This window comes from Anomaloglossus baeobatrachus, unplaced genomic scaffold (genome assembly GCF_048569485.1).
Source record: "Anomaloglossus baeobatrachus isolate aAnoBae1 unplaced genomic scaffold, aAnoBae1.hap1 Scaffold_4742, whole genome shotgun sequence".
Classification (NCBI taxonomy): Eukaryota; Metazoa; Chordata; class Amphibia; order Anura; family Aromobatidae; genus Anomaloglossus; species Anomaloglossus baeobatrachus.
The window spans coordinates 10521-29487 of record NW_027444087.1 but is presented as its reverse complement, the minus strand read 5'-3'; the positions used below and the strand labels follow the sequence as shown (position 1 = coordinate 29487).

Here is an 18967-nt window from a genome sequence, read left to right as displayed (position 1 = left end):
CAACTATGCCATAGTGGAAAAAGAATGCTTAGCCATTAAGTGGGCTCTAGAGTCCCTTAAATATTATTTGATTGGAAGGAAGTTCCGGCTGATCACTGACCATGCCCCTCTCAAGTGGATGCACTTGAATAGGGAACGGAATGGCCGAGTGACCCGGTGGTTCCTTGCACTTCAGGCCTACCGTTTTACAGTGGAGCACCGCCCGGGGGTGCGGATGGGGAATGCTGATGCCCTGTCTCGTGTGCACTGTTTTGTGGGTGCTGTTGCTCAGCTGCAGTGGTCTGAGCAGAGGGGGGGGATATGTGAGACTCATATGGGATTAGTGGATGAGGGCAGGTATATCTCACCCCGGTATCGGTCCTATGTGACTTAGCCTGGCCAGGATCACCTGGCTACTAATGGATTAATGGGAGGTGAAGGACGGAGGTAAAAGGAATCTGGGAAGTTGGGGGAGGCTCTCCATCTGGGAACACAGTAAGCCTGTCTGTGTAGGAGACACTTGTGAGGAGCAGTGCCTGATGTTTGTATGGTTTAGCTGGAAGGGAGAAGCCCTCCAGTTGGTAGTTAGGATAACACCGTGTATAGTTAGTGCCGGACAGGCAAGGATTTATTTTGTTGGTGTTTTTTTTTCTTTTTGTTTATGCTTCACTGCAATAAACCTGACCAAGCGTCAGTTACACCTTGAATTCGGCTGTCTGCCTGAGGTGAATACGTGCCCTTTGAACCCAGCAAAGGCGATCCCGGAGCGTGTTATCACATTATATATATATATATATAAATAAATAAAGCTCTGTGTGTGTGTGTGTCCGCTAAAGGAATTCGCACCATCGCATTTACGATCACGAAATTTTGCCCAGACTCCTCATGTGACTCAGGGACATCATAGACTGTGTTTTGGCGGGAAAATTAACCCCGCGCTTTACAGTTACTCTCCAAAATCCTGCCTCCATTAAACTGAATGGAGGTGGGAGCTACAGGCTATTAATAGCAACAGTCGGTGGTTGCTATAAGAACAAAATAAACTGTTAGTATAAAAAGCTTATGTGTGAGGTAATATGATGTCGGTGGTGAGATTGACAGAGAGAGAGAGACATAAAAAGACAGAGACACAGACAGAGACAGACCGGGCAAAGAGACGGACCGGGCAAACTCTCTTCTTCTGCATCTGGTTTTCTATTTAGGTAAGATGTATAAGAAATAACAACTTTCAGGCACTTTTCTGAAAAATTACATTTTAGCAAATCACCACTTTGCACTTTATCCACATATGTATCTCAATGCAATTTTGCATCAGGCTGCCAAGCACCTACTTATCAAATAATATGGATATCAGGCTTCAGTATACATTTATTTACTATTTTAGTAGGGGTTTTTTTTGTACTTTTTCCAAAGCGTAAAAACTGGCCACCAGAAACACAATGTTGAAAAACACACAGGCAGAAAAATGACTAAAAAGCAAACCGTAAAGTGACATTGATCCGAGCTTGGTCTAGATTAAACCTCTGTGTCCTCTGATCTACATGAATTGTTTCTATAGGAGCAAGAACAGATTTAAGGAATAATGAGAAAAAATTGGCTCTGGATATGGCCACCAACGCACAATGTGCCTCACTGCTTAAAAAGAGACAGGGACAAGGTAAGTTAGCACTGTCCATTATGTTCTTGAAATGTTTATCCTTCTGTTGTACAGATGCTTCTAATCCCAATTCTGTTCACTATTTTTAGGGTGTGTTGTTCCCCCCCCCCCCCACTTTATTTTGTGGTTATTTTTGTGCAGACAATTTTAACATGCTTTTTGTCAATGCTACACAAAAGGATTGAGGTTTTCAAGTAGTTACTTTTTAGGAACTATGGCCTTTTTCATCATTTACTTTCTCATCCCCCTGAGTGTTTTTCTGATGGTTTTGGCCACTGGCGTTCTTTTTTTTTTTTTTTTTTTAACAGGTTCTCCTAAAAGGCTTTTGCTTTGTATAGCTGTTTTTTTTTTTTTTTTCCCCCACTCCATTGAATTATAGAGAAACTACTATCATTTTTTTAAGGTAGAACTATGGCAAAATGATCCAAAGGATGTTTAGGCATTTCTGTTTTCCCAGTGACTTATATTGTAATGTACAGAGTTTTTTATAATCCAGAAGCATTTAACCCCTTCGCGACCAATGACGTACTGGGTACATTATGGATCATGTGAGGTTAATCCCAGCAGTCCGCGGCAATCCACGCACATATCAGCTGATTTCGACAGCTGACGTCTGCCTGCGAGTGGAATCGCTTCCACCCACGACTATTAAGCTTTTACATATCTCGCTGCCAAAATCTGGCAGCGAGATGTATACGCGTGCAGCCATTACGATGACTTGCCCTGCCCCCATCAGAAGTCAAGTGACGTGATCACGTGACTTCCGGTGGTTGCCTTGGTAGCACAGGGTCATGTGATCACTTGCTCTCAATGCCGGAATAGTGCCGACATTGAATGTAAAGCAGCATACCTGCAGATCTCAGCTCTGTAGCTGTGATCTGGAGATATGGCAGAGCGATCAGACAGCTGATCTATATAGTCCCCCTAAAGGACCTAGTACAATAAAAAAAAAAAGTTAAAAAAAAGTTTTAAAAATGTAAAAAAAAATAAAAGTTCAAATCACCCCCTTTTCAAACCCCATTGAAAATTAAAGGGTTAAAAAAAAAATATATACACCCATTTGGTATCACTGCATTCAGGAATGCCCGATCTATCAAAATCTAAAATCAATTAATCTGATCAGTATACGGCGTAGCGGCAAAATAATTTCCAAACGCAAAAATTAAATTTTCTTTATCGTTCCTATGGGAGACCCAGACCATGGGTGTTTAGCTTCTACCTCTGGAGGACACACAAAGTACCTACACTTAAAAGTGTAGCTCCTCCCCCTGAGCTTATACACCCCCTGGTGAGCAGACCCAGCCAGTTTATCGCTTTGTGTTCAGGAGGCATACATCCACACATGTATTCTCATATGATTTTTTCCTTTTGAAACGAGTTTGAAGAGTGGGGTCCATGTCTTGACCCCTGGCATGTCCCTTCTCACCCCACTGTGTCGACGGTGTTGTAAGGTTGATTCTTAGGCTGGAGCCTTACATGCCGTGGTCCTTCACCATCCCTCCTGGGCTCTGGCTTGAAGTGGGAGCCAGCACGGTCTCCATGCTTGGCAGGAGACCGGTCTCCATCCGCAGCCCTTCAGGACCCTGCTGGAACGGAGCGCTCATCCACAGGGACCTGGCCCTGCGTCTCAGAAGCTAAGTACCTGAGACGTTTATATTTCGGGGTCCCTGTACTTTATTGTTGGGGGAGAGTGTGCTTATTATGGTTACTGACATTTCCGGCGGGTTCTCTAGCTGTCGCCTGAGAACCGCGCCGATGGTGCCTGCGCGTCGGCCGCGCTGCTCAAATTTAGGCCCCGGCTTCACCGGAGGCCTAGTTTCTGTTTCACTGCCCTCGCATGTCACTCATGCAGAGGGACAGGCTTGGCTCCTCCCGGCGGCTGTTCTGTACAGGGGAGGGACACTCCCCACTGCAGTGTGTGTCCCCTCCCCTGTAGGTCTCAATGGCCCTCCAGATCCCGCTCCTCAAGCAAGTCCCGCCCCCTCTCTTCACTCCGGCGGCCATTTTTTCAGCGTTCTCTTTGCGATCAGTCATATGTATATACTCTCTGGGGGTCATTCTCTGGCAGAGCCCCCACTCCAGCAGCATGTCTCACACGAGGAGCAAGGCCCCAAAGCTTTATGCTGTATGCGCTGCATGTAAGCTCCTGCTGCCTGAACCGAGCACCTTTCCACATTGTGATGCCTGCTCTAACTTGGCGGTGCCACAGCCTGGAGTCTCACCCCCAGTGATCTCTTAGGCTGCTCCTGCGGCTGAACCCCCGGCTTGGGTAGAATCCTTTTCTAGGTCTATCTCCCGGTCCTTTGCTGAGTCCATGGGACTTCTGTCCAGGACTCTGATGAATATGCATCAGCCCCCTTCACAGGGTGCCTCTGCTGCTAGGGGTCTCTCAGGACCGGAGCTCACAGAGGATTCATCATCAGGGCCCAGACCCCTTCCTCCTAAGAAGAGACGCAGGGTTCCCTCTCCCTCCTCCTCCCGTGGCTCTGATTCCAGAGCTGACTCGCAGGATGAGGAGGATGCCTTTACAGGGGGCTCGGAGGCTAACTCCATGTACCCCATTGATCTGTCCGAAAGTGACTCAGATCTTAGTGACTTGATTGCTTCTATTAATTCTGTACTGGATCTCAATCCGCCAGTATCAGAGGAGCAACCCTCTCTGGCAGAAACAGAAAAGCACTAGTTTACCTTGCCTAAGAAAGCAAAGAGTGTGTTCTTTAACCACTCCAGTTTTCAGGCCGCTGTGACCAAACCCAGGGCCTGTCCTGACAAACGCTTCCCAAAGCGTGGTTCTGATGACCGTTTTCCCTTTCCACCTGAGGTGGTCAAGGAGTGGGCTCCCTCCCCAAAGGTAGACCCTCCGGTGTCTAGGCTCGCAGCCCGGACCGTTGGCTGATGGCACTTCCCTTAAGGATTCCACTGACCGCCAGATTGACCTTCTGGCCAAATCCGTGTATGAAGCGGCGGGGGCCGCGTTTTCTCCGACTTTTGCAGCAGTGTGGGCTCTCAAAGCCATCTCTGCTTCTCTAGAGGAGATGCATTCCCTCACCAAGGAATCTATGCCCGAAATGGATGCCTTAAGTTCCCAAGCTTCGGCCTTTTCATCCTATGCCATGTCAGCCATGCTAGAGGCTTCTCACCGCACTGCGGTGGCTTCGGCTAATTCCCTCGCTATCCGCAGAATCTTGTGGCTTCGAGAGTGGAAGGCAGATGCTTCTTCAAAGAAGTACCTTGCTGGGCTCCCTTTTGCTGGGTTTTGGCTGTTCGGAGAACAGCTGGATGAAATTATTAAGGAAGCAACTGGCGGGAAGAGTACTTCCATGCCACAAACCAAAGCCAGTAAACCTGCCCAGGGTAGGAATCAGTCGAGGTTTCGCTCCTTTCGTTCCTCCAACTGGTCGTCCTGTAAGCCTTCGGCCTCGTCCGCTAACTCAGCCAAGGACCAGAAATCCAACTGGCGCCCAAAAGCGCGTCCACAGAAGACCGCAGGAGCTGCTGCCACTAAGGCAGCCTCCTCGTGACTATCTGCCCGCTCCAGCAATGTCCTTAGTCGGTGGCAGGATCTCCCACTTTGGCGACGCTTGGTTTCAACACGTCTCCGATCAGTGGGTGAGAGATATCATCTCCCACGGCTACAGGATAGAATTCTCTTCCAGTCCGCCAAACAGATTTTTTTCTCTCAACTCCTCCCTGCTCCAAGGCCGCCGCCTTCTCACAGGCCGTGGCAGCCTTGCAGGCCAATGGAGTAATTGTACCGGTTCCCGCTCTGGAACGGTTCAGAGGTTTCTACTCAAATCTCTTCCTAGTTCCCAAAAAGGACGGTACCTTCCGGCCCATCCTGGATCTCAAGCTTCTCAACAAGCATGTTCAGGTGCGTCACTTTCGCATGGAGTCTCTCAGATCAGTCATTGCCTCAATGACCCAAGGGGATTTCCTGGCGTCCATCGACATCAGAGATGCCTATCTGCATGTGCCAATTGCAGTTTCACACCAGCGTTGGCTACGTTTTGCAATCGGAGAAGATCATTTCCAATTTGTGGCTCTCCCTTTCGGGTTGGCCACAGCCCCTCGGGTATTCACCAAGGTCATGGCAGCAGTGATTGCGGTTCTGCACCTACAGGGGTTGGCAGTGATTCCTTACCTGGACGACCTTCTAGTCAAGGCTTCATCCAGCGCAGACTGTGAGCGGAGTGTCTCGCTCACTCTCGCCACTCTGACCAGCCACCCGAATTGGGCTAATCTGCCCAAATCCACTCTAACTCCGACCCAGAGTCTCACGTACCTAGGGATGCAGTTCGAGACTTTGCCGGCACTTGTGAAGTTGCCCTTAGTCAAACAGCAGTCCCTCCAACTGGCGGTGCGCTCTCTGCTGAGGCCCCGCTGTTATACCCTCAGGCGTCTGATGCAGGTGCTGGGTCAAATGGTGGCGTCAATGGAGGCTGTTCCCTTTTCCCAGTTCCATCTGCGTCCCCTGCAGCTGGACATTCTCCGCTGTTGGGACAAGCGGCCTTCCTCCTTACACAGGTTAATGGCTCTGTCGCCACAAACCAGGAGCTCTCTTCAGTGGTGGCTTCGGCCTCTCTCCCTGTCCCAGGGACGCTCCTTCCTGGCCCCGTCCTGGCTGATTCTCACCACGGATGCCAGTCTATCCGGCTGGGGAGCGGTATATCTCCACCACAGAGCGCAGGGCACTTGGACTCCGTCCGAGTCAGCCCTTCCAATCAATGTGCTGGAAACCAGAGCCGTGCTTCTAGCTCTCCTAGCTTTTCACCACCCGTTGGCGGGCAGGCACATTCGAGTCCAGTCAGACAACGCGACAGCGGTTGCCTACATCAATCACCAAGGCGGGACACGCAGCCGTCTAGCAATGTTGGAGGTACAACGCATCCTTCAATGGGCGGAGGACTCCAAGTCCACCATATCCGCAGTCCACATCCCAGGCGTGGAAAACTGGGAGGCAGATTATCTCAGCCGTCAAACCGTGGACGGTGGCGAGTGGTCCCTGCACCCGGCAGTGTTCCAGTCAATCTGCCGCAAATGGGGCACCCCGGACGTGGACCTAATGACATCCCGTCACAACAACAAGGTTCCCGTTTACGTGGCTCGCTCCCACGACCCTCAGGCATTCGCCGCGGACGCACTGGTTCAGGACTGGTCCCAGTTTCGTCTGTCCTACGTGTTTCCCCCTCTAGCTCTCTTGCCCAGAGTTCTGCGCAAGATCAGAATGGAGGGCTGTCGAGTCATCCTCATTGCACCGGACTGGCCCAGGCGACCTTGGTATCCAGACCTGCTTCATCTGTCCGTAGAGATGCCGTGGCATCTCCCGGACCGTCCAGACCTACTCTCACAAGGTCCGTTCTTCCGCCTGAATTCTGCGGCTCTCAAATTGACGGCGTGGCTCTTGACGGCTTCTGGTATTCCTCCTGAAGTCATCTCCACTATGACTCGGGCCCGTAAGTCTTCCTCCGCTAAGATCTATCACAGGACTTGGAAAATTTTCCTGTCATGGTGTCGCTCTACTGACCATCCTCCTTGGCCATTCTCCTTGCCGACCCTTCTGTCTTTTCTACAGTCCGGTCTGCAGCTAGGACTGTCCCTCAACTCTCTCAAGGGACAAGTCTCAGCTCTGTCAGTACTGTTCCAGCGGCGTCTCGCTCGGCTGGCTCAGGTCTGCACCTTCATGCAGGGCGCGTCTCATATCATTCCGCCTTACCGTTTTGCAGAAACCCCCCCTTTGAGCCTCTTAGGAAGGTCTCTTTGCATCGTCTTTCTCAGAAAGTGGCTTTTCTGGTGGCCATAACTTCCCTCAGGAGAGTCTCTGATTTGGCCGCGCTCTCTTCGGAGTCACCTTTTTTAGTGTTTCATCAAGACAAGGTGGTTCTCCGTCCGACTCCGGACTTTCTTCCTAAGGTGGTCTCCCCTTTCCACCTTAACCAGGACATTACCCTACCTTCCTTTTGTCCGGCTCCTGTTCATCGCTTTGAAAAAGCGCTGCATACTCTGGATCTGGTGCGGGCGCTCCGGATCTATGTGTCTCGCACCGCTTCTATTAGGCGGTGCACTTCTCTTTTTGTGCTAACCACAGGTCGGCGCAAGGGTCTCTCTGCTTCTAAGCCGACCTTAGCCCGTTGGATCAGATCGACCATTTCGGACGCCTACCAGAGTTCTCAGGTGCCTCCCCCGTCGGGGATCAAGGCACATTCGACCAGAGCTGTTGGTGCCTCTTGGGCTTTCAGGCACCAGGCTACGGCTCAACAAGTCTGTCAGGCTGCCACTTGGACTAGCCTGCATACCTTTTCGAAGCACTACCAAGTGCATGCTCATGCTTCGGCAGATGCGAACTTGGGCAGACGCATCCTTCAGGCGGCTGTCGCCCATTTGTGAAGTTAGGTTCTGCCTACTTCTTGCCTTTTTTCGGTTTATTTCCCACCCAGGGACTGCTTTGGAACGTCCCATGGTCTGGGTCTCCCATAGGAACGATAGAGAAAAAGAGAATTTTGTTTACTTACCGTAAATTCTTTTTCTTATAGTTTCGTAATGGGAGACCCAGCACCCTCCCTGTTGCCTGTTGGCACTTTTCTTGTTCCGCGTGTTATCACCGGCTGTTGTCGTGGACAGAGTTTCCAGTTGTTCCGGCTATTGCTCTGTTCTACTTGTGGGTGGCTATTCTCCTTCAGCTTTTGCACTAAACTGGCTGGGTCTGCTCACCAGGGGGTGTATAAGCTCAGGGGGAGGAGCTACACTTTTAAGTGTAGTACTTTGTGTGTCCTCCAGAGGTAGAAGCTAAACACCCATGGTCTGGGTCTCCCAATACGGAACTATAAGAAAAATTTACGGTAAGTAAACAAAATTCTCTTTTTTTTGGTCACCGCAAATTTTGCGCAAAATGCAATAACAGGCAATCAAAACGTAGCATTTTCGCAAAAATGGTACTGTTAAAAATGTTAGCTCGAGACGGAAAAAAAAAGCAGTCAATGAGCCTTAGATTCAGAAAAATGAGAACGCTACGGGTTTTGCAAAATTGCGCAAAACGTGAGCCACTTTTTTTTGGACAAACTTGAGAATTTTTTTTAACCCTTAAGGTCCAGTCACACTAAGCAACTTACCAGCGATCCCAACAACGATAGGGATCGCTGGTAAGTTGCTAGGAGGTTGCTGGTGAGATGTCACACTGCGACGCTCCAGCGATCCCACCAGCAACCTGACCTGGCAGGGATCGCTGGAGCGTGGCTACACGAGTTGCTGGTGAGCTCACCAGCAACCAGTGACCAGCCCCCAGCGCCGCGTGGAAGATGCTGCGCTTGGTAACTAAGGTAAATATCGGGTAACCAACCCGATATTTACCTTGGTTACCAGCGCACGGAGCTACACGTGCAGAGAACAGGGAGCAGCGCACACTGAGCGCTGGCTCCCTGCTCTCCTAGTTACAGCACACATGGGGTTAATTACCCGATGTGTGCTGCAGCTAAATGTGCACAGAGCAGGGAGCAGCGCACAATGCTTAGCGCTGGCTCCCTGCTCTCCTAGCTACAGCACACATCGGGTTAATTAACCCGATGTGTCCTGCAGCTACATGTGCACAGAGCAGGAGCCGGCACTGACAGTGAGAGCGGCGGAGGCTGGTAACGAAGGTAAATATCGGGTAACCAAGGACAGGGCTTCTTGGTTACCCGATATTTACTGTGGCTACCAGCCTCCGCAGAAGCCGGCTCCTGCTGCCTGCACATTTAGTTGTTGCTGTCTCGCTGTCACACACAGCGATCTGTGCTTCACAGCGGGACAGCAACAACTAAAAAACGGCCCAGGACATTCAGCAACAACCAGCGACCTCACAGCAGGGGCCAGGTTGTTGCTGGATGTCACACACAGCAACATCGCTAGCAACGTCACAAAAGTTGTTCGTTCGCAGCGATGTTGCTAGTGATGTTGCTTAGTGTGACGGGGCCTTTAGATACAAGTAAACCTATTCATGTCTGGTGTCTACAAACTCTCACCGACCTGAGGCATCACACTGACACATCAGTTTACCATATAGTCAACATGGTGAATAAAATAACTATTGTGCAATCACACTTTTTTTTGTAGTTTTTCCACACTTGAAATTTTTTTGCTGCTTTCCAGTACACTATATGGTAAAACTTATGGTTTAATTTAAAACTACAACTTGGCCTGGAAAAAACAAGCCCTCATATGGCAAGATTGACGGAAAAATTAAAAAGTTACATCTCTCAGAAGAGAGAAAAAAAAAGACAAAAAATCCCGCAAAACCCTCGGGGGCTTAAGTAACCCCTTAAGCCCTGGGCGTTTTGTGTTTCTTTTTTTTTTGTTTTTATAATAACTGCTGAAAAAAAGTGAACAGAAGCGCAGCAACTCGTTTTTACATAGAATTGATTAACTCTTTTCAGTGTTTTCTGTGTACATCCTAAGGCCCTGTGCGCACTTACCGGTTTTTCCCGCGGATTTCCTGCGGTTTTGCTGCATGTTTCGCTGCAGAAAATGTTCATAACATCTCTGCAGTGAATCGCCAGCAAAACCTATAGAAAAAAAAAAATCCTGTGCGCACTATGCGGAATTTGACAGCTGCATGTTTTGCTGCAGGATTCCCGCAGCAAAAACAATTGCATGTCACTTCTTTTTCCGCACGTCGCTGGGGGATTTCACTCCATTGACTGCAATGTAATCGTGAAATCCCGCAGGGAATAACGCAGGCAGCAAATTCTGTGCGGTTCATTGCGTTTTCCTGCGTTATTCCCTCCGGTATTTCGCGGTTTACCTGCGGTAATGTACATCGCTGCCTGCTGCAGTGATGTCGTTATGACAGGAAGAGGAAGCGGAGCAGAGAGTAAACACACACATCACAGACACAGACATAGAACACAGACACAGACCTATAGAATACACATAGAAAGCAAACGGAAATATAGAAAAAAAAACACGTGGGCTCCGCCATTTTTTACCTTCCAGCCGAGGTAAGCACACAGCGGTGGCCCGGTATTCTCAGGCTGTGGAGGGCGAGGGGCAGGGTTTCTGTCCCCCGCCTCCATTCCACCTCCCGCAGCCGAGAATATCAGCCGCAGCTGCCCCGGGACTGTCGCATGCATTATGCGGCAGTACGGGAGTGTCCCCAGCTCTTCTAGATGCTGTGATGCGGTGGCGATCCAGGTAATAAGGAGTTAATGGCGACGGATCGCCGCCACTAAGTCCAGGCTTGATCATGGCAGCGTCTATGAGACAGCTGACATGATCAACCGGTAAGTAAAGTGAAAAAACACACACACCGAAAAATCCTTTATTTTAAATAAAACACAAAAAAGCTCCTGGTTCACCCGTTTATTAACCCCCCCGAAACACACAGCTCCGGCGTAATCCACGTCCTGCCATGCTTGCATCCAGCCACGACTGACACAGCACTGAATGAATGCAGCCTCGCAGCGAGACAGCAGAGAGGTAACCACAGGGCATTTCCCACGGCTGGTAATGTGAACTCACTACCGACCGTGAGAAATGCAGCGTGTGCTCACAGGGACTCTGTCTATCCCTCTATCTCTCTATCTATTCTTCTATCTATCTATTTATCTATCTGCTATCTAAGGAAATTTTTTTTTCTTCAATATGCTTTATTGCATTGAATGCATTAAAGCACATGTACCAACCTGCACGCGGCAATACCGCGAACAATACCGTGGTACAGCTGCGGCAAACCGCATGCGGTTTTCGGGTGCGGTTTGCCGCGGTTTTTTACCGCGGGTGCGGTAATCTTTCAGTGTTTGCGGAATTTTCTTGAGAAAATTCCATTTTCCAGTGCGCACAAAGCCTAAAAGTGTAGTGGAATGCTGCAATAAAAATATACGTTCAGTAACTCTGTTGGTAGGGAATGTCTGTCTGCAGAATCTTTCATGCATTTTTTTTTTTGCTTTAAGGCCTTGTGCACACGCTGCGGTTTTTTTCCATGGTTTTGCTGCATGAATTGCTGCAGAAAATGTTCATAACCTTTCTGCAGTCATTCCCCAGCAAAACCTATGGTAAAAAAAAATGGTGTGCGCACACTGCGGTTTTTTTTTTTTCCCCTACCGGTTTTGCTGCAGAATTTCTGCAGCAAAAAGAATGTGCATGTCACTTCTTTTCCGCAGGTACCTGCGGTTTTTGCCATATATAATGGCAAAAAAACCCACAGGGAACAACCTGCGGAAAATGTGCGACAAACCACGGTAAAACCGCTTGCGGTTTTCGGGTGCGGTTTGCTGCAGTTTTTTACTACACATGCGGTAATCTTTCAGAGACTGCGGAATTTTCTTAAGAAAATTCCATTTTCTAGTGCGCACAGGGCCTTTAAAGCAGTTTTACAGTTAAAGGGAACCGGTCACCTGTTTTTTTGTTTTTTTTCCCCCAAACAAAGTGGGGCCAATACCTATCCAGAGGTTCCCAACTCCAGTCCTCAAGGGCCACCAACAGTCCATCTTTTCAGGATTTCTTTCAGGATTTCTTTGGATTGCACAGGTGATAATTCAATCACCTGTGACATACTAAGGAAATCCTGAAAACATGGACTGTTGGTGGCCCTTGAGGACTGGAGTTGGGAACCCCTGCTAGTTTAAGCCCTTACATACAGCATTCTAGTATTCTGTATATACAGTGCCTACAAGTAGTATTCAACCCCCTGCAGATTTAGCAGGTTTGATAAGATGCAAATAAGTTAGAGCCTGCAAACTTCAAACAAGAGCAGGATTTATTAACAGATGCATAAATCTTACAAACCAACAAGTTATGTTGCTCAGTTAAATTTTAATAAATTTTCAACATAAAAGTGTGGGTCAATTATTATTCAACCCCTAGGTTTAATATTTTGTGGAATAACCCTTGTTTGCAATTACAGCTAATAATCGTCTTTTATAAGACCTGATCAGGCCGGCACAGGTCTCTGGAGTTATCTTGGCCCACTCCTCCATGCAGATCTTCTCCAAGTTATCTAGGTTCTTTGGGTGTCTCATGTGGACTTTAATCTTGAGCTCCTTCCACAAGTTTTCAATTGGGTTAAGGTCAGGAGACTGACTAGGCCACTGGAAACACCTTGATTTTTTCCCTCTTGAACCAGGCCTTGGTTTTCTTGGCTGTGTGCTTTGGGTCGTTGTCTTGTTGGGTCGTCATTTCATCTTCCATCATAAGATCCTTGATGAAGGAGCGGAGGTTCTTGGCCAAAATCTTCAGGTAGGCCGTGCTATCCATCTTCCCATGGATGCGGACCAGATGGCCAGGCCCCTTGGCTGAGAAACAGTCCCACAGCATGATGCTGCGACCACAATGCTTGACTGTAGGGATGGTATTCTTGGGGTCGTATGCAGTGCCATCCAGTCTCCAAACGTCACGTGTGTGGTTGGCACCAAAGATCTCGATCTTGGTCTCATCAGACCAGATAACCTTGAACCAGTCTGTCTCAGAGTCCTCCAAGTGATCATGAGCAAACTGTAGACGAGCCTTGACATGACACTTTGAAAGTAAAGGTACCTTACGGGCTCGTCTGGAACGGAGACCATTGCAGTGGAGTACGTTACTTGTGGTATTGACTGAAACCAATGTCCCCACTGCCATGAGATCTTCCCGGAGCTCCTTCCTTGTTGTCCTTGGGTTAGCCTTGACTCTTCGGACAAGCCTGGCCTCGGCACGGGTGGAAACTTTCAAAGGCTGTCCAGGTTGTGGAAGGCTAACAGTAGTTCCATAAGCCTTCCACTTCTGGATGATGCTCCCAACAGTGGAGACAGGTAGGCCCAACTCCTTGGAAAGGGTTTTGTACCCCTTGCCAGCCTTGTGACCCTCCACGATCTTGTCTCTGATGGCCTTGGAATGCTCCTTTTGTCTTTCCCATGTTGACCAAGTATGAGTGCTGTTCACAAGTTTGGGGAGGGTCTTAAATAGTCAGAAAAGGCTGAAAAAAGAGATAATTAATCCAAACATGTGAAGCTCATTGTTCTTTGTGCCTGAAATACTTCTTAATACTTTAGGGGAACCAAACAGAATTATTGTGGTTTGAGGGGTTGAATAATAAATGACCCTCTGAATAAACGTTTCACAATTTAAAAAAAAAAAAAAAAGAAATAACATTCTTTTTTGCTGCAGTGCATTTCACACTTCCAGGCTGATCTACAGTCCAAATGTCACAATGCCAAGTTAATTCCGAATGTGTAAACCTGCTAAATCTGCAAGGGGTGAATACTACTTGTAGGCACTGTATTATACTTGTCTATGGGCCTGTCTGGTCCAATGGGCATTACTGGTCTTGGTCTGGTGCTTATCATGGATCATGCGTCCTACATCATCCTACTCAGTGCCCTCCTCTGCAGGCGCAAATGAAGACTTTAAAAATTAACCCTAGAACGCATACCTGGGGCTTCGCAGGCCTGCTAGGTCACTTGTTTTCTATGGTAGAATCCTATGGTTGCGTAGGGTTAAAAAACATCAACATATAAGAAGTCGGATAACTCACTTTTTTCCTCTTTAAAAATAGACATTAAAAAATATTCAGTCCGATCTATCGATATGTAATATGATTAATCTATTCAGTAAATGCAGTACAAAAACAAACAAATAAGTGAAATGCCAGAATTGCCATTCTTCAGTAACCCCTAAAAAAGAAATACAATAAAGAAAACCCAAAACATTGTAGGAACTCTAAAATGGTACGAATAAATAAAGCCGACTTACTATGCTAAAAACAAGCCCTTGTCGAATGAAAGGTAAAAAAGTTATGGAACCTAGAAAATGGTGACATAACTTTTTTATTTTTTTTAATACATATTTCCTGTTTCCCATTTTTCAGTACAATATATGGTAAAATAAAAGCTGCCATTCAAACCCACAATTTGTCCGCAATAAACAAGACCTTGTATGGTTATACGATGGAGAAATGAGGAAGTAATGACGGTTGGAAGAAGTAGAGGGAAAAACAAAGTGTAAAAATCAGTGTTGATTTCATGAGCTCTCTGCTCGGTATTTATCAGCAGATGTTATGTAACTCTTCATCCTCCATCTTTATTTTGGTAGACCTGGTACGATCGTCCAGCAATGCAGAAGAATACCTTGATGATGAAGACTCTGACTAGTTCGCTCAATGGTTCCTCGAGAGATCCTGCATTCCAGTGCACATCTTCATCTGAAGAGCACCCAAGCTATGCAAAGAGTCAGCGGGGGAGAGTTATCAAAACTGTCTAATAGAAAAGCCACCCTTATTCTACAAAGCAACCAGTAGGAAACTCCACGCTAGTTCTGGTTGGTTGCTAATAGCAACATGACGAAGGTTTTTTGTTAGACGGTTATAATAAATGAGGCCCAGTGTTTCTGTAACATTATGCAAAATGCCTTAACATACTGTATCCTGGAAGAAAATGATCCCTTTCCATGTTTTTTGTTACCTGTATCCACCTCAGAGGAGGTAATTTGGTTTTCCTATGCCCGCACTTGACCTTTTTTTGTACTTCTTTTATGTTTGTTTTTTTTCTGTTTTGTCTAGTGTTTGACAACAGCTAACTTTGATCAATGTCTTAATTTTCATCAGCTCTTCATCTAATAAATCTTCGTGCTCAAAATATTTTAAGTGACTGAAAAGAAAAAACATTTAACATTAATGATTTTTTTTTAATTATTTGACAATCAGACCTTGGTTGTATTTAACTTTTTGCATATAATAAATGGTCATTAAAGTATTTTTATGGAACTTGTATTCTTACTATGCAACAGACTTGTAACACATGCACACACATTATTATTATTAAAGTGGATTACCCTGAAGTGATGATCCGTTTCTAGTATCCAAGATTATGTACTGTTTAATTTCACAACATATCTTTATAATGGCCAAAGAGTTGTCCGATACCGAGCTCTAAATTCCTTTCATAAATATAGTGTTAAAGGGATTTTTCCACAAACCGTTAATTGTAAAGTTGATTTTAGTCAATAGATTTTGGAATAACAGGTTCTACAATTGGATGTGTTTAAAAAAAAAAAAAAAAAAAAAAAATGTTCCTATGCTGATATGTGTCCCTACTATGTGCTGTGTAATGGCCATGTATGACTCTACAGGAACATGGTCTAATCATACCACATCTACTGGGCAGGGGTGGATGCAAAAGAGAGTATACAGATATTACAGCATGGGAGCCACATCTGATTCTTTTTGTGAGGTAAATCATTTCGCTGCCTGTTGTTAAAAAATGTTTTACCTCAAAGAATGAATAATTTGCGATACCATGCTGGAACGTCTGTATACTTTTTTTACTTCCTCCCTTTCCCAGGAGATGTATGATCAGGCTGTGTGCCTGTACGGTCAGACACAGCAATTACACAGTACATAGCAGGGACACATTTAGAAGATTATCTCAGCACAGGCTCATTGTTTTTAAACTCGTCCAATTATGGAAATTATTATTCAAAGATCTATTGATTAAAATCAACTTTTTTGTGGGATATCCCCTCTAATCCCTTCACAACATTTGATGTACTTTTATATCATGGCTGGGAAAGGGTTCCCGCAAAATATCGTAAATGTACATCATGGTGATCATGCGGGTACAAGTGTGGTGTCCGCACTATTCCCGCAGGGAGCTCGGCATAGGTTATAGCCAAGCTCCGTCTGTTGCAGCCAGGCACAGCTGTCAGCCTCTTAAGTGCTGTGATCAGTAATGATCACAACATTTAGGAGGCTGGTAGCGTGACTCCCACAATGGGATCATGGGAGCCCGATTGTTGCCATGGCAACCCAAGGTCACCTCCTGGTTAGCCATCTATAGCAAGCCTGTTAGACCATGCCAGGAGCATGATCTTGAGAGGCTTGTGTCAGTGCAGCACTGACAGATTTAAGGTATTGCAATGCTTGTACATTGCAATATATTATACCAGCAATCTCAGTAATAAAAGTTAATGTCGCATATAGGGATTAAGTAAAAAAGTAGAAAACAAAGTTTTACATTTTTTTTAAAAATATTTAACCCCCCCCAGAAAATATATGAAAAAAAATAAACAAAGTACACATTTCTGGTATCACCACATCCAGAACATCCAGATCTATCAAACTGTCACACTAGTTAACCTCTTCAATAAACAACGTAAAAAATTATAAAAAAAGTAGCAAAAACTGTCATTATACAGCTCACAAAAAAGTTGAATAAAACAGTCAAAAAGTCATATATAATTAAAATGTATCACTAAAAAAAGGCATCTTGTCCCTCAAATAAAAACAAGCTGTCATACACCTCCATCAGCAAAAAAATAAAGCTATAGCTCTCAGAATACAGCAATGCAAAAACGATATTTTCTAGAAAAAGGAGCAAAACCAGTAAAACATTAAAAATGCATACATAATATGAATGTGGTACCACTGTGATCACACTGACCCAAAAAATAAACCGGTCTCATTGCTTTTATGACTCTGTTAACAGCATAAAAAAATATAATCCTGAATTGGTGGTTCTTGTTGATTTCTGCCTCACAAAAAGCAGAATTGAAAGTGTTAAAAAAAATATATATTGTGGCAAAAAATGTTACCAATATAGACTCCAACTCATCCCAAACAAAAAACAAACCCTCACATGACTGTTATCAGAAAAATAAAAAACTGTAGCCTACAAATTCAGTGATGCAAAAAAACCCCAAAAGTTATTTAGCAAAAACAAAAGTTTTTTTAGCATGATAGTAGCCAAACCTTAAAAAATAAATCAAGCTATAAATCTTGTATCTCAGCAGTCATACTGACCTGAAGACTACACTGTGTGCAGAATTATTAAGCAAGTTGTATTTTAGAGGATTTTTTTTTATTATTGATTAACTACTATATTCTTAATCAACCCAAAAGACTCAAACATCAAAGCTTAATATTTTAGGAAGTTGGAGTGTTTTTTTTTTTTTTTTGTTTTTTTTTTAGTTTTGTCTATCTTAGGAGGATATCAGGTAACTATTACTGTGCAGAATTATTAGGCAACTTAATAAAACCAAATATATTCCAATCTCACTTGTTTTTATTTTCACAAGGTAAACCAATATAACTGCACAGAATTTAGAAATAAACATTTCTGACATGCAAAAACAAACCCCCCCAAAAATTAGTGACCAATATAGCCACCTTTCTTTCTGATGATGCTCAACAGCCTACCATCCATAGATTGTCAGTTGCTTGATCTATTTACGATCATTGCGTGCAGCAGCCACCACAGGCTCTCAGACACTGTTCCGAGAGGTGTACTGTTTTCCCTCCCTGTAGATATTACATTTTATGAGGGACCACAGGTTTTCTATGGGGTTCAGATCAGGTGAACAAGGGGGCCATGTCGTTATTTTTTCATCTTTTAGATCTTTACTGGCCAGCCATTCTGTGGAGTAGTTGGATGCATGTCATGGAGCATTGTCCTGCATGAAATTCATGTTTTTCTTGAACGATACCGACTTCTTCCTGTACCACTGCTTGAAGAAGTTGTCTTCCAGAAACTGGCAGTAGGTCTGGGAGTTGAGCTTCGCTCCATCCACAACCCGAAAAGTTCCCACAAGTTTATCTTTCATGATACCGGCCCATGCAGCTCTAAAATATGGCCAAACTGGTGGCAAATGGCATCTTGGCAGCTGCACGCTTGATTTTCCTCAATTCATGGGCAGTTATTTTGCGCCTTTTTTGCCCAACATGCTTCTTGCGACCCTGTTGGCTATTTGCCATGAAACGCTTGATTGCTTGGTGATCACACTTCAAAAGTTTGGCAATTTCAAGACTGCTACATCCCTCTGAAAGACATCTCACAATTTTGGACTTTTCAGAGCCTGTCAAATCTCTCTTCTGACCCATTTTGCCAAAGGAAAGGAAGTTGCCTAATAATGAAACACTCCTTATATAGGATCTTGATGTCATTACCCCACACCCCTCCTCATTACAGAGATGCCCATCAACTGATTTACTTAATTGGTAGTTGGCTCTCAAGCCTATACAGCTTGGAGAAGGACAACATGTATAAAAATGATCATGTGATCAAAATACTCATTTGCCTAATAATTCTGCACACAGTGTAAAGCCGCCTTATCACTTCTGCTGCACGGTCAACGGCGTAAAAAATAGTAATAAAGCCAATTCTTCAACTGGTGTTGATACATTCTGCCTCACAAAGATCTTAGTCAGGCTCAGCTCACATTTATCCTGCGCTCTACGCTGAGAACTTACACCGAGAATTACATGTAACTCTCTGAAAAATGTGATTCAGACAAAATTCCTAACAGAAAATTCACTGTAGTGAGGCAGAGCGAGTCACTTTGAGCTCCCATCTGGCCTGTGGTCCGACAGTGTCCATCTTATCACTTGTCTTTTTA

General features: G+C 45.5%; 1 long non-coding RNA gene across 1 annotated transcript; it reads left to right on the top strand.

Annotated features, from left to right (window-relative positions):
- Nucleotides 1–6: 6 nt before the first annotated feature.
- On the top strand, nt 7–15341 carry LOC142281388 (uncharacterized). Its single transcript, XR_012743481.1, has 2 exons — nt 7–1636; nt 14672–15341. It is a non-coding gene; the product is annotated as an uncharacterized LOC142281388 (long non-coding RNA).
- Nucleotides 15342–18967: the final 3626 nt, after the last annotated feature.